General features: G+C 39.1%; 1 long non-coding RNA gene across 1 annotated transcript in view; it reads left to right on the top strand.

Moving 5' to 3' along the window:
* The first annotated feature begins 1,527 nt into the window (after positions 1-1,527).
* LOC117797498 overlaps positions 1,528-14,099 on the top strand; it is a 123,176-nt gene continuing 110,604 nt past the window's right edge. Inside the window, exon 1 of the long non-coding RNA XR_004622512.1 lies at positions 1,528-1,585. This is a non-coding gene — a long non-coding RNA (uncharacterized LOC117797498). The remainder of the gene's footprint in view (positions 1,586-14,099) is intronic.

Raw genomic sequence — 14,099 nt, 5'->3', positions numbered from 1 at the left:
TCAAGAGTATTATATGTAAAAATGCTTTGCGAAATCCTGAGGTTACATACAAGTGAAATCTATCATTATTATGTTACATACCACAAAACTACCTTTTAAGTGTCCTTCTCCCTAACATCTCAACTATCAATCCCAAGAGAGATTTACTTTGGAATATTCTGCTCCTTGAAGTCTGTGCTGTTTCATGGATATAGGGTCATAAAGAGGTAATTAATAGTCCCCTTGGGGGAAAGACTGCAGAATACCCCCTTTGAAGTGATGGCAAACCTAAACAATTGGCTTGGCAATTTAGGACTTTATGTTCATATAACAAGAGTTTTCAGTAAAGCATTTATTAGCATTTCCCAGTACTTAAGGAGAGGGACCTCCAGTCTCACAAAAACATCATCAGAGTTTTGGGATAGAATTGTGACTGATAATATGATTTGTACCGTAACATAAAACAAATCTCTTTTGGAAACAACAAAAATAACCAACTTGTAGCTTTTTTTAATATTGTGCTTGAAATAAAATATGAGCTGAAAGCCACTTAAGGATTTATGAGAGGTCTATTTACAAACAAAAATCATACCGATGCACCATTGCTTGTGCAGATTTATAAAGCACAGCATATGAATTTAGTCCTCTGAACAAAAATTCATTTAAACTAGCTTATTATTAGAAATGTGTTTCAGGACACTTCCTTACAATTTAGAAAACTGGCTCATTTGTGAACTAAGCTAAAAAAAAATAGATCAATAATTGCAGGGGGGAAGAGTAGCCCACGTGTGAAGGGAAGAGACCTAGGAGAATCTCTTCCTGAATTGCTAAGCCAAAGCTTATTAAAATTGCTTCATTATGAAATGAGCTAATGACTGAATGTCTACAAAAGTGGAGAAAATGGATCTCTGAACAGCCGTTGGTAATACTGAATAAGAGTACAGAGGAGCTATCATTTTGCCAGTTATATTTCTTGTATGCCAAACTTTATATCAAATTATAGATTCCATTAATACCTTCTTGAATTTAATACAAAGAAACCTATCACCAAAAAAATAAGCATGTTGTCTTTTGTCAAGGATTGAGAATTATTCAGCAAAGAAAACCTTAGTTTCCAGATATTCCAGAAAAGGCTCAACTTTACCCCATTATTAGATAATAAGTGCCAGTTTTTATTCAGCATATGTAAGTGATACAACTTAACATTTCTTCTTTTTCCTCTTTTTGCTGATAAGAAATGCAGAGTGCTCAAACCAGAGCCCAATCATGATCTTTAATCATTTCACATGATTGATGATATCAAGATCATTGCTTCCATTTAATTGATTTTTTCTACCTTTATTTTAGATGCTCCTGTTTTGCATTATGTGTATCTTTAAAAGCCACAAATCAGTTTTTGAAAGCACGTAAGGCATCATTATAAATAAATAGTTTCCAAAATTCTTTGGAAATTCTTTGTTGTTCTCTTATTCTTGTCTTAGCCTATTTAATGGGGGCAGTGTACTTTGATGAAATTCATGTTTTGTATTTTAATTTTTGTTCTAGAATTTGCTTTCTCAACCTTCAATTCATGATTCCTGGGAAAGCCGTAGAAAAAAGAGAATCCGTAAGTTCACAATGCTGTTGTTCTTCTAGTTGATGATTTGTTATAATAAAAGAAGTATTTTCAAAAAGTTACTCATGTCACTGAGGTGGGGTAAACTTACAGGTAGATAGACAGTGATGGGATTTAAAGGTCACTGGGTAGGAAACTTTGGTACAAATATGTTTCTTTGATTGCCAGTTTAAATGAACAAACATCCTGTTTTAAAATGTAACTGCCCCGATGAGATGGATCACATCTGTAGCCCAGATGTCTCTTCTAAACGCCGAGGCCATGCTTTAATGGCCTATTTAAAATCTCCACGTGGATGCTTATTCTAGTCCATGCCATCATCATCATTTTTCACGTGTAGTACTGCATCAGCCTCCTAACTACTCTACCCTCTAATTTCTTGCCATACAGCAGCAGGACTGATCTTTTCAAATTGCAAATCTAATCATATCCCATCATCATCTGCAACCTTCTACAATTAAATAAGTTCACATCATTCTTTGGGGGAAAAAACCCTTTATCATGACCTACAAATACCTAACTCCTTTCACTTACCTCTCTATCTTCATTTCCAACTATGCTCCCCCGCTGTTTGTCCTCTAGCCATGGTTTCACACCCTTTAGTCTGGAACACTCTTCCCCTCCCTCTTCATATTCCTTGTTTAGATATCAACTCAATCATCCCATTTTCAGAAGTTCCCCTTCCCTGAGTTCAAGACTGGGTCAAGTCTATTCGTGAGATCAGGTCCATTTCTTTGCAATTAGTTCATTAAAATCTATCTTTCCCTACTAAATTTTAAGCTATAATGTTGAGAGCTGTGTCTATTTTTGCTTTCTGTTGTATCTCCATTGCCAAGCCCAATGCCTGGTACATAGTAGGCATTCAGTATAACATTCATTGGATGAATGAATGAGGGCTAATAGGTAGACGTCGACCATTCATTTTGTAACGAGATTTTATGTAATCTCCTTGCATTCTTTCCAAAGCCTAGCTCCAAAAAAATTGGACACTGAGTTGAAAGAGAAGAACGTGCTTTAGAACTATGAGTTTAATCAGGAGACTTGGGGGAAACATTGAGGTTGGCAAGAAGTGGCTTTGGATAATTCCAGGACAATCTGATAGGTTCTAGGTAACTTGGAGGCGGAGAAATCCAAAAGCACCTTTTGCCTTTTTACAACTCCATAGAGATTCGGTTGCTCTGTTGAGGCTTGCAGTCTAACTGTGCCGTTTAATAGCCATAAGGAATCTTTAAACCATTGAGTAATTTGCTTTTTATACAAGTTATTGGTCCCAGTCGTCAGTGGGAAAGGAAAGAACTATTTGCTTCTGTTTTAAAATGTAATTTTAGAAATGAAAATTCTAGAAAGTGTTTTACAAATGCAAATAGAGCCCAGCTGACCTCTAAGACAGTGGAATTCTAATACTCTTTGAAGAGGAATTGCTGTTTTCTACAGAGAATTTAAATGCATGGGGATTAAAATATATTGTGCCATTGGTGGTTAATCTTCTCAGGAAGTCATCAAGGGAATTAACAGTTAAAGATGAAACAGATGCAAGCTAGACCCCTGATTCCCTGGGTGCTCCTCTTAAGGATAGTCAAGGTAAAAATGAACTGTGATAGTCAAAACAAGAGGCCATATTAAAAGAATATGAAGATAGTCCTTTTGAATAATAGGATCTTTTCAAAAATCACTTTTCTAGTGGGGGTTTATATATATATATATTTTTTTTTTTTTACAGTATTCTGCTTTAATCTGTAATTATTCCTCAGGTGGCTGTCATTATTAACCAAGAGAAAAGGCAGTGTAGGGTCACTTAGTGGGAGTTGTGAAGAATATGGTGATCTCAGAATTGAAAGCAAATATACACACTGATAATAACTGAACGAAATTATGGTTCTCCTCGAAGTAGTAGCATTTATTCTCTTAATTAGGAGAAACATTGACTTAAAGCGTTCAAGTATTCTGGGAGTTCTTGAAGACTGAGCTGTTCTGAAGTTTGGTTATATTGATAAAGAAGTTGGTAACACATTTGCAACCGTGTAGAAATCTTAGAGAAGAGCAGAAGATTCTAATTAAAATGGGGATATGAAGTTGAGGTGTAATTATGAAAATTGCTCTTATTAAAACATTATACTTAATGCTGCACCTTTGTAAAGCGTGGTTTTAAATGTTGAAGAGGAAATAATTGCTTTTTATCATTTGAAATATTTTTATTTTTCATTTATTCCTTTACACTGAAATAAATACAGCAATTAGGTGACACTCGAAGCTATAACATGGTAAAAATATTTCCTGTCTTTAATTTGATACTGAAGCTTAGATCGTTTTCAGCCTTTTAAGTAGTGTTTCCCCTTGTAACCCTTATTTGTACAAATGTCTAGCTAGAGAATAGTAGACGAGGATGTCTTTGAGAATTATTATCTAGTATGAGTTGTGAGACATGGCTAATAATAGAATGAACATTTAATTATAGGATATCTGTTGATAGTAAGACAGGCGAATAATGAAATTAATAAAATTATTTCCAAAATAGATGGAAATCACTAAAGTTTAGAATCTATTAAAGAGTGATTGCATTCAAAATTTGAATCTTGTGTTCATTAATTTTGCCTTTGTTCTAGCTAGAATGGTGTAAGCCAGCAGATTGTTTCTGAATACCAAATATGGCATAAATGAGGTGCTAACGTGGCATGCTTTGGATAGCCAGGGTTGAGCAAAAGGCCCTGAACACCTCAGGCCAGGATAATAGACCCAGGCTACATTTACCTAAGTGGAGTTGAAAACAGGCATAATCATAATAATTTTCTTTTCCAAGTTACTTCATAGGGATGACGCTTTTCACTAAGAGTGGCCTCATAACATACATTGCAAACACACTGCAGGTGCATTGCAAAGGTTTGTGGTTAAATGCCTTCGCACACTCAATTTGATTAACAGTCTCCTACTCCTCTCCACAGCCCCACTTCCTTTGTATATAATCTCTCACCTCCTTAGCAAAGACAGTCGGTTTATTTTTGCAGCCTTAGAATCATAATATATATGCCAAGATTGACAAAGTCTATTGTAGGTTCTTACCCCTAGACACATGGCATTGATAATTAAGTAGAGCATTCCCTCCCACTGATGCTGGCCATTGTTCTAGAACCCCTTTGTGTAGCAGCTACTACCAATAGATAGGACTTCTTCGTTAGATGGAAACCCCTTTGCTACTATGGATCTACATCACTGTTTCTAAACCTCTTTCACTCCATAGCACACATAGCTAATGACATGTGTATAACACTGTTCTGTTAACAGGTAAGGATGCCCATGACTAGAGATCATGGGTCCACAGGCTAAAGGCGACCTAGAATGCTCATGGGATAAAAAAAAAAAAAAACTCAGAACCCATTTGAGGCACTCTGGTCATTACTTACACAGTCTGTCAAAAGATAGGGACCACAGTCGCGGGGTCTGGATCTGACATCAAGACATCTTTTTTCTGCAATTGCTATGCGTTTCATGAGCCGTCACACTGTCTAGAATAGTTAGAACAAAGTTTATAGCAGCACCAAAAAATTTTCATCCCAAGCCGTGGACTGGGTAAAAGGAGATCTTTGCAGCCAACTAATCTGATACGATTATGGCAAAGCACTCTCTTCTTAAACAACGGGTTTGTCTTTGGCACACCTGCAGATTTTCCATTAGCATATATTCTTGTCTCCTCTAGCGTTAATGATCCCATTATTTGGATATTTTTGACTGTAAATTGAAATTAGCTACTTAGACTCATAATCTTGTGTGGCAATCACATATAAATGACGTAGGTTTATTTATAGCAATATCTACCTTGGCATTGGAAATGTATCCCTTTCAGTTGTTGCCTTCAGGTGATGCGCATGCTGTGTGGTTTATTAACTCTGATGTGTTGATGCTATACTATTTGAAACAATGTTTTTCTTTGAAATTCACGATTTGAACCTGATACCCAAATCGGTTCGCACCTCAAAGTCATTCGTATTCCAATTTATGTCCACAAATTATGTCATTTATGATTTAGAAGAGGTCTGAAAAATAATAATCTCATGTAATGCAGAAAATATTTTTCAAATGCGTTGATGTGCTTTTATAAAAAAAAAAAAATTCTTCTTCGTGTTAAGCCTGAGCCTCCTCTAGAGTCACTCATAGCCTGAAAGAGGTAGTGGTGCTAGTGGTGGATTAAGATTATTATAGCAAGAAATCAAAGAGAGTCAGTTGTCAGATACTGGTTCCCAAAATAGGGAAGTGATCACATGTGGGTATCTTAGCTTCCTCTGGACACAGTACACAGGAGAGAGAGTGTGGCAGAATTCCCAGTATAGAGCAGGTCACAGAATAGCCTGGGGAAATTGAAAGCATCATGACGATGCCCTTAAATCAGCATGACATTTGAGCAATAAGGTACCCCACAGGTCTAAAGGTTAGAAATGCCCAAGGAAGATATCCTAAAACTGGATTTAAGAGCCAACTCAAACAGCCAACACTCCAGAGTGTTACAGAGAAGGTAGCCAAGATTTCTCAGGCCCTTAATGGTTGAGTGAGCTGGTGAACCAAAATTAGTTCGGGATTGATGAAAGGAAGCCGTTGAATGCAGAGATATCATGGTCGTAGGCTATGGCAGGGACATAGACTTCAGCTCCAAGTGCCTGTGTGGGGGATGAAAATATTGCAGGGATGTCCGCCACATCACAGGATAGGACCAGAGATGCCACACTGAATTGGAGACCAGGGAAGCTTAGAGGACAGCCTGTAGTTCATGGGATCTCTCCCTAATGCCACAAGGTTATGTAACCTAGATAACAACTTTGAAATAAAGAGAATATGTCAGGCCCACAGAAAGCAGGGGAAAAGCATCCTCATAGGGAATTTGAATGCTGGATTAAGTCCATAGCGTGGGGTCTGCTGAAACAAACTACCAGACAAAAAGCAAAACAGAACAAAAACTTTTTTCAACTTGAATAAAACAGGTAATAAGTAAAATAAGTCAGAAGAAAGACAAATATAGTACAATTTCACTGTAGAATATATGTGGAATCTGAAAAACAAAAGAACAAACAAAAGAGAAACAGATTCATAGGTAGAGGAAACAAGCTGTTGGTTACCAGTGAGGGGAGTGTTGGGGGGGCACTGAAATAGGTGAAGGGGATGAAGAGCTACAAACTTCCAGTTATAAAATAAGTAAATCACGGAGATGAAGAGTAGAGCATAGAGAATATAGTCAGTAATATTCAAATAATTTTGCATAGTGACACATGGTGACTACCCTTATCATGGTGATATTTTCATATTGTGTATAAATGTCAAACCACTATGTTGTATGCCTGAAACTAACCTAATACTGTATGTAAACTTCAATTTAAAAAAAAAGAAGAAAAGGTTGATTGAAGTATAATTTACATACCATCAAATGTATTCATTTTTAGGTATACATTTATATGTATACATTATTCGGTATACATTTATATGCAACTAACACCAATTCCACTGGTGATGAACGGTGGGATGGTAAATTGAAAATTAAAAATTAATTAAAAGTAAATTTTTAAATTAAAAGTTACTCAGCTTTGGAACATTCCAGTCACTTCATTGTGTGTGTATATATATGTACAGTCACTTGATTGTGTGTATATATATATGTACATAGTCATCTATACTATATAGTTATACATAGGAACACACATTAACTGTACATGTCATGATGTTCTTCTGTAAGAACAGTGTTCAGTCAGTCATTATTTTATAAATTAATTATATCTTTATTTCCTTGACATTTTTACATTGTGAGATACTGAGAAAACAGAGTAAGATTGTCTTCTCCTTTAAGGATTTCAGGGCCTAGTGTGGGAGGCCTTCACCAAACAATGACAGTAAACTATCGTAAGTGCTATGAGAGATGTATGCCCTGTAATAATTTTCTCTTTCATTCTCCCTACAACCCCGTAAGATGAGCCAGGTATTTTTAATGTCCTCCTCATTCTAGAGTTGAAGACTCTGTAGATCACAGCAGTTAGCAAACACAGTGGTAGGAAAACCAGAAATTAGGTAATTTAAAATTTTTTTTGTATTTTAAGTTTTTAAAAAATACTTAGTTTTGGTCTTTAGGACAGTAGATTGTCTCCACTAAAATGTGACTCAGTACTTGACAAATTATATGGAGGCATACTTCCTTTTTTCTTTTTGTGGAGTTTGTGATTATTGTTCAACCTACAAGAATTTATTAAATACCCACTCTGTCCCAAATGCTGTGCTAGGCATTGTGGGGCCTTTGCCATTATCATTCCTCATTGAGTGGTATTGCAGTGCAAGGATGGGAGAATTTGGCCTCCTTCCTGATTAGAAAGGTTGTTAGGAAATTTTCCAACCTGTTGTAAGCAAATGTGGGGGAATGTGAAAAATTGACTTAGAATAAGATAAGGCTGGGGCGCCTGGGTAGCGCAGTCGTTAGGCATCTGCCTTAGGCTCAGGGCCTGATCCCGGCGTTCCGAGATCGAGTCCCGCATCAGGCTCCTCCACTGGGAGCCTGCTTCTTCCTCTCCCACTCCCCCTGCTTGTGTTCCCTCTCTCACTGGCTGTCTCTATCTCTGTCAAATAAATAAATTAAAAAATCTTAAAAAAAAAAAAGAATAAGATAAGGCTGTGAGCAAATTCCAGCTTGGCCACATGCTAGTTTTATGAAATTCAGCCATTTGCTTTGTCTGTTTTTTTTACCTTTACAGTGGGAATGATAATACCTATCTAATGGTGTTGAAAATTAAATGTGTAATTAAATGAAAGTGCCCTTTACAGTATCTGCCTTATAGGAAGATTCTTTCCAGTATTTTTTTAAGTTTTTATTTAAATTCCAGTTGGTTAACATACAGTGTAATATTAGTTTCAGGTGTACGATACGGCAATTTAACAATTATATACATCACCTGGTGCTCATCACATGTGCACTCCTTAATCCCTGTCACCTAGGTCACCCATCCCCCCACCCACTTCCCCCAAGTTCTTTCAGTTATTTTTAATTAATGCATTACTACACCTTTTTTTGCTGAAGAAACTTTTTCTTTTGAATCAATTTAGATTCACAGGAAGTTACAAAGAGAGTTTGATGTCCCCCAAAGACGTCAAGTGTACCTTTTACCCAGTGTCTTCAGTTGACATTAGTCTAAAGTATGTAGATCTGTGTAACTATCACCGCGGTCAGTGTATAATACTATTCCATAACCACAAAAATCCCCTGATGCTATACCTTTATCGTTCCATCCATCTGTTCCCTACCTTTGCAGCCACTAACCTGTTCTCCATCACTGTAATTTTGTCATTTGAAGAATATACTATAAAAAGAATCATAGAGTGTGTGACTTTTAAGTATTAGCTTTCTTGTTTCATTCCGCATGATGTCCTTGATGTCTATCCATGTATCATTATTTTGCATGTATCAGTATTTCATTCCTAATAGCAAAAATATTAGAAACGACCCTAACATCTCTCAATGAGTGAATAGCTGAGCAAATCCTGGTACATCTGCACAGTGGGGTAGTACTCAACAATGAAAAGGAATGAAATATTGATCCATTGCTACACTTTCATCACCTGCATATATTACTGAGCCCTCTCAGCCCTGTACGTGTCCTTGACACAAAAATAATGATGCAGTTTCTGCCTTCCGATAGCTTATATTTAGTAAGTTAGACTGAAGAAATGAATGCATGTGGGGTAAGAAACAAGTGGGCAAGTTACATAACCTACTTCAGTGTTACACGTGGAGCTGCTTGGGGCTCACAGTGTGGTGAGAGCTGCAGGCAGAGGACACGGTGAGCATCCACATCTCATTCCTTCTCCGCTCTCAGTGGGGCAGCTTGTACCAATGGATGTCAGTCTGATTCCTGCCATCTGACCCATCAGCTGAATCACCCTCCTGCCAGGGTAGGAAGCTCGGGAGAGGTGGAGAACAAGCAACAATTTACAAAAGGTGATTTTGCAGCTGTCAGGTGTGCAAGGAGAGGGGACAGTTCACCCTATCAGTATTGGGGAGGAGTCTGATGAGAATCCAGTGAGGATTATAAACCATGGGGCACACTACTGCCTCGGGGTACCTCTCCTCTCTAGCGAGGAGGGGACTGTAGTACTGGCAACGACTTCAGAGAGGTGGGAGTATGAACTGATGAGCCAAATCATGACAAAATAGTGGAAGACTTAACTTCTCCCTGTGTCTGAGTTAATCAAGGGGCCTCCAGGGTCAGTTTCCAGCTCTCCAGTCCAGAGGCAGCGTCATGTTGGCTCACCTGGCAGAGACTGCACGAGCTCTCCCCTCACACTGGCAGGTGGCTGGGGCTCCCCAAACCCCTCGTGATCCCCCCTCCACAGTCTGGATTTTGAGTAGGATGTATTCGGTGATTAAGTATTTGGAACTGCTTTTGGTCATCTGTGCTAAACTGCTGAGGACAGAGTTCTTTCTCCTTTCTTACTGCTGCCTCTGAATCCCTTGATTCTTAGCTAGAACTGCAGGAGGCTAGAGGAAGCGCTTCCCTGCCTGTCAGTGCCCCTTTTTAAATGTTCCAAGTCACAAAGGGGGCTGTTTGAAACAGGGTGACCTCAGTGTTGTTTGCGACGGAGAGGCAGAGATCAGAGCTGTCTGGAACATTAAATGATTCTCCGTCTCTGGCTTGCTCAGCTCTTCAAAGGTCTCACTCATGCCATGCCTCCCCCGGACTGCTAACGGAAGGGAAAGCCGAGGTTGGTTGTTTTTGCAGTTGTTTCGTTTTGTTTTGTTTTCAGTGGAGTTTAAAAAAATAAAGAGAAGGAGCCAAGCATAATGATGCTGCCGGCTGCACAGCAAACAGTTGTACCAGAGATCCCACCAGTCAGGAATGGGGGCAGTCAGCTCTTGTCCCCTGAGTAGTGTTGCCGAATCTGCTCGGGGTGTCAGGATTCTGCTTGAGAAATAGATTGTGTCCACCTCAGAGTGGTGGCTACCCTGATCAGAGGCAATGTTGGCCTTTCAAAGGGTTTTCTGTTTCCCTGTCGGCAATGCTGTAAACTCAGCCTTGAGGGTAAGGATATTGCTAGTGCCCTGACTGTTACTGCTCTTAATTGCTAATTACACAATCTGTGTGAATGCGAGAAATGTGACTCTTTTGGTTCTGCAAATGTCTTTGCAGCTGCCTATACATTCACATTAAAGCCCAATGCAGCTGTCATGGAGGCAGTTTTATGTGATTCCCTGGAAGGACAGTCTGATTGCTGCCTGGAAGTCTCTGGGTCCACTACTCAAATGTCCGTTACTCTGTGGTTGCTTGCTTCCTGTACAGCATGCCTCCTCATTCTGGGTGAAGGGAAAAATTGCCATTTTGCTGTTCCTTGCTCACTTAAATGTGAGTTACAGAAGCCTTTTTTAATTTCATCTCCTCTCAGGAAATGTTTTAAAATATCTAACTCCTTTCCCTTGGCATCCATCCATGAAAGTATATTTAGTTCTTTGTAATTCATTGCCCATGCAGACTGTGAGATATTTTGTTCTTGCAGCATCTCATTTCACCGAGGGCAAACCTGCTTTCAGATCTCTGATATATTCATGTGATAAAAGTGAGGCCTGTCTCATACCTCAGATAACCCAGATGTCAGTGGGAGTTACCATGATATCGGGTGCATGATAAAGTGACTTGAACCCTTACGACACACCTAACACCTTTTCCCAGATTTTTGCCAGTTCAGGGAGACCGTACGTTCTCATGGTTGCCATTGACATTGGAGTCCTTCTTCCATAAGTCCTGTCTCTCTTGCCTCACAGGATGAACTCCAATGTGAAACACAGCTCCTCTCTTGATTTCCATCAAACGTGCCACAAACCCTGGGAAAATGTAGTAGACTTTATTCAAAATTTGGGAATCATAGAGATATGGAGGAGGAATTTGCATTTTGAAAGTGCCAACAGTTTCAAGTTCAACATTAGCTATCCCTATTCTAAAAATGAGCACCAACAAGCCATGTCTGGAGTATTCCCGTACACACTTTAATCCCATGTAGTCTCTCCCCTCACACTGCCATGCCATCCTGGCTGCTTTCTGTCTTCCTCCTCCCACTTCTCTTCACACCCTCAATCCAGAACTGCACTGAGAACTCCAAATTCCTCACCTTCTGTTATGCAGATTTCTTTGGCTCTCTTTAGCCTTGATTCTCAAGTGTGCGTATCCAAAACCTATAAAAATACTCAGAAGCATAAAATATATTGCTATTAGACAGGCACCATCTTCCTGGGAGGGAATTTGTAGCTACAAAGAATTGTTTTTCGTTTGCATCAACTCTTTGTTGTAATCCCTTTTATTCATTCAGCAAATATTTATTGAATGCCTACTGTGTAGCAAGTTTCAAGCAAGCACTTGTTTCTGGGATACATGCATAGCTGTAACATGAGGCAGTGTAATATAGTGGAGCAAAGACTTGGAACAGAGGAACTTGATTCTGGTTCTGATTCATTCATCCCTCCCCTTATTCATTCCAAAAATGTTTGTTGTGGCTAACTCTGGATCAGCAGTATATTAAGTACAGGCTCTCTAACACAGTGGAGACCGGCCATCTGGATAATAAAAATACCTGGCTCATCTTACGGGGTTGTAGGGAGAATGAAAGAGAAAACTGAGGATAGTGGTAATTGCTGTTTCTAGTGTTTGTCGTGAAGATTAAATGAGATGAAGCACAGGCAGTGCTTAGCACAGGCCTTGACACGTACTAAGTGCTAACCAGTCCTTATTATAAATGGGAGCCCAAAGAGGGAAAGTGACTTGCTCAAGGTAACAAACACACTTACTAGGTGTTCGATATGAACAAAATGTGATGAGAGCAAAGGGAAGGACGTGGAATCAAGGACAGCATTACCCTAGAGACAGCATTTAAAAATGGGATGTGGATGATAAAGTTTAGTGGTAGATGAACCAGAGAATGATGTCCCAGTAGGTGTTTATCCTAAGAAGGCAATATGCAAGGGAATGAATGGAGGTACCTAAGGTGGGAAAGCACGATAATCCCAGCTCTACTCTTTTGGCAGAGGTAGTCTACCTGCTTTAACAAAAAAGCCCCCAACCTCCAGTGGCTGTTTTTAAAGGTTTATTTTATTTTATTTTATGAGAGAGACAGGAAGTGGGGAGCAAGGGGTAAAGGGAAAGGGAGAGAATTTCAAGCAGACTTCCTGCTGAGCACAGAGCCAGATGCAGAGCTCAATCCCACAACCCTGAGACCACAATCTGAGCCCAAATAAAATTGGATGCCTAACTGACTGAGCCACCCAGGCACCCCTCCAGTGGCTTTTTTTGGTAAAATTTTCTCCCTCATTTTCAAGTCTGGGTATGTTAGTGAAGGCTGAGTAAAAGCTTGGAAGACTGTGTGGGAAACTTTAAAGGCCACAGGAAGTGACACTCATCACTTCTAAACATATTTTCGTAGCCAGAACTCCCTCACGTGATGCCATCTAACTCCAGAAGAGATCGAGAAGTGTACTTAGCCTCCCAGAAGGAAACATACAGAGGGTTTGATGAGCCCCTAATATTGTCTTTGCCTCGCTGACTTTTTTCTGTGATCTTCTCTGTGTTAACATTTCCAAGCCCCAGTTTCATCACGTGTGAAATGAGGATAAGCAAAGACATGTCCCAGTGCTATGGTGAGGATTAAAATATTGTCTGTGAAAGTCCTTTTAGAATACCTGTCATTCGTGAGGCAATGATTGTTATATAAGGGAAGCTGGACAACAAAATGGATGAATGATGTTTCCAACAGTATTTCTGAAGAAATTCAAAGTTGCACTTTATATGACTTGGCTCGTTGAACAGTGGACTGAAGATGAAAGAATAACATTAAAATACTGTCAGAACCTAAGTCACTAAAGACCACCTATATCTTGGATGGTGGAGAGAAATGATAGATAACATTTGTAGACAACCCTTCTTAATCATGACCACTGTCTACTAGCTTTTGGCAGGAGCGGGCTTCTTGGGGAAATCCAAAAGACAGTATCAGTGCCAAGGGGTGACGTGGGAGGCTTACCTATGTTTCCCACCCGAACAAATATAGAAACTGAGCAAAAAAAGTCAGTAAAACTTCGAGAGGACTACACATTATCCTGCCTGACTTGCAGTCAGATTTTGAGCCTTGAGCATTCCCTTTATGGAAATTTTGGAGCACCACTGTGGGGGACACTGATTGAAAGGAGATGCATGCGATCCAACTCCAAACTGAGGAGTCTGACTTGTAGTTAAAGTGAGGTCAGATGGATATTTGTTTTCTTTCTTATCAGAGCCTTTGTTTATGTAATGCCTTTTGACTAGTGAAGAATTCTACTAAAATCAGTTTTCTCAAATCAAATCCATTGACAGAATTCAGAGCAATAGAGGAAATCTGTTCGGTGGGGGATTCACTGAAATTGTAGTGAATATTTACTTTCTGGGGTCAAAATGGATGGATCGGTTTCATTTTTGTTAACACACAACATATCCTGGTATTAGTAAGAAACTCTTGCAACCCCAAATAA

Source organism: Ailuropoda melanoleuca, chromosome X (genome assembly GCF_002007445.2).
Source record: "Ailuropoda melanoleuca isolate Jingjing chromosome X, ASM200744v2, whole genome shotgun sequence".
In the NCBI taxonomy this organism is placed as follows: domain Eukaryota; kingdom Metazoa; phylum Chordata; class Mammalia; order Carnivora; family Ursidae; genus Ailuropoda; species Ailuropoda melanoleuca.
This window is presented reverse-complemented; position numbering and strand designations above follow the sequence as displayed.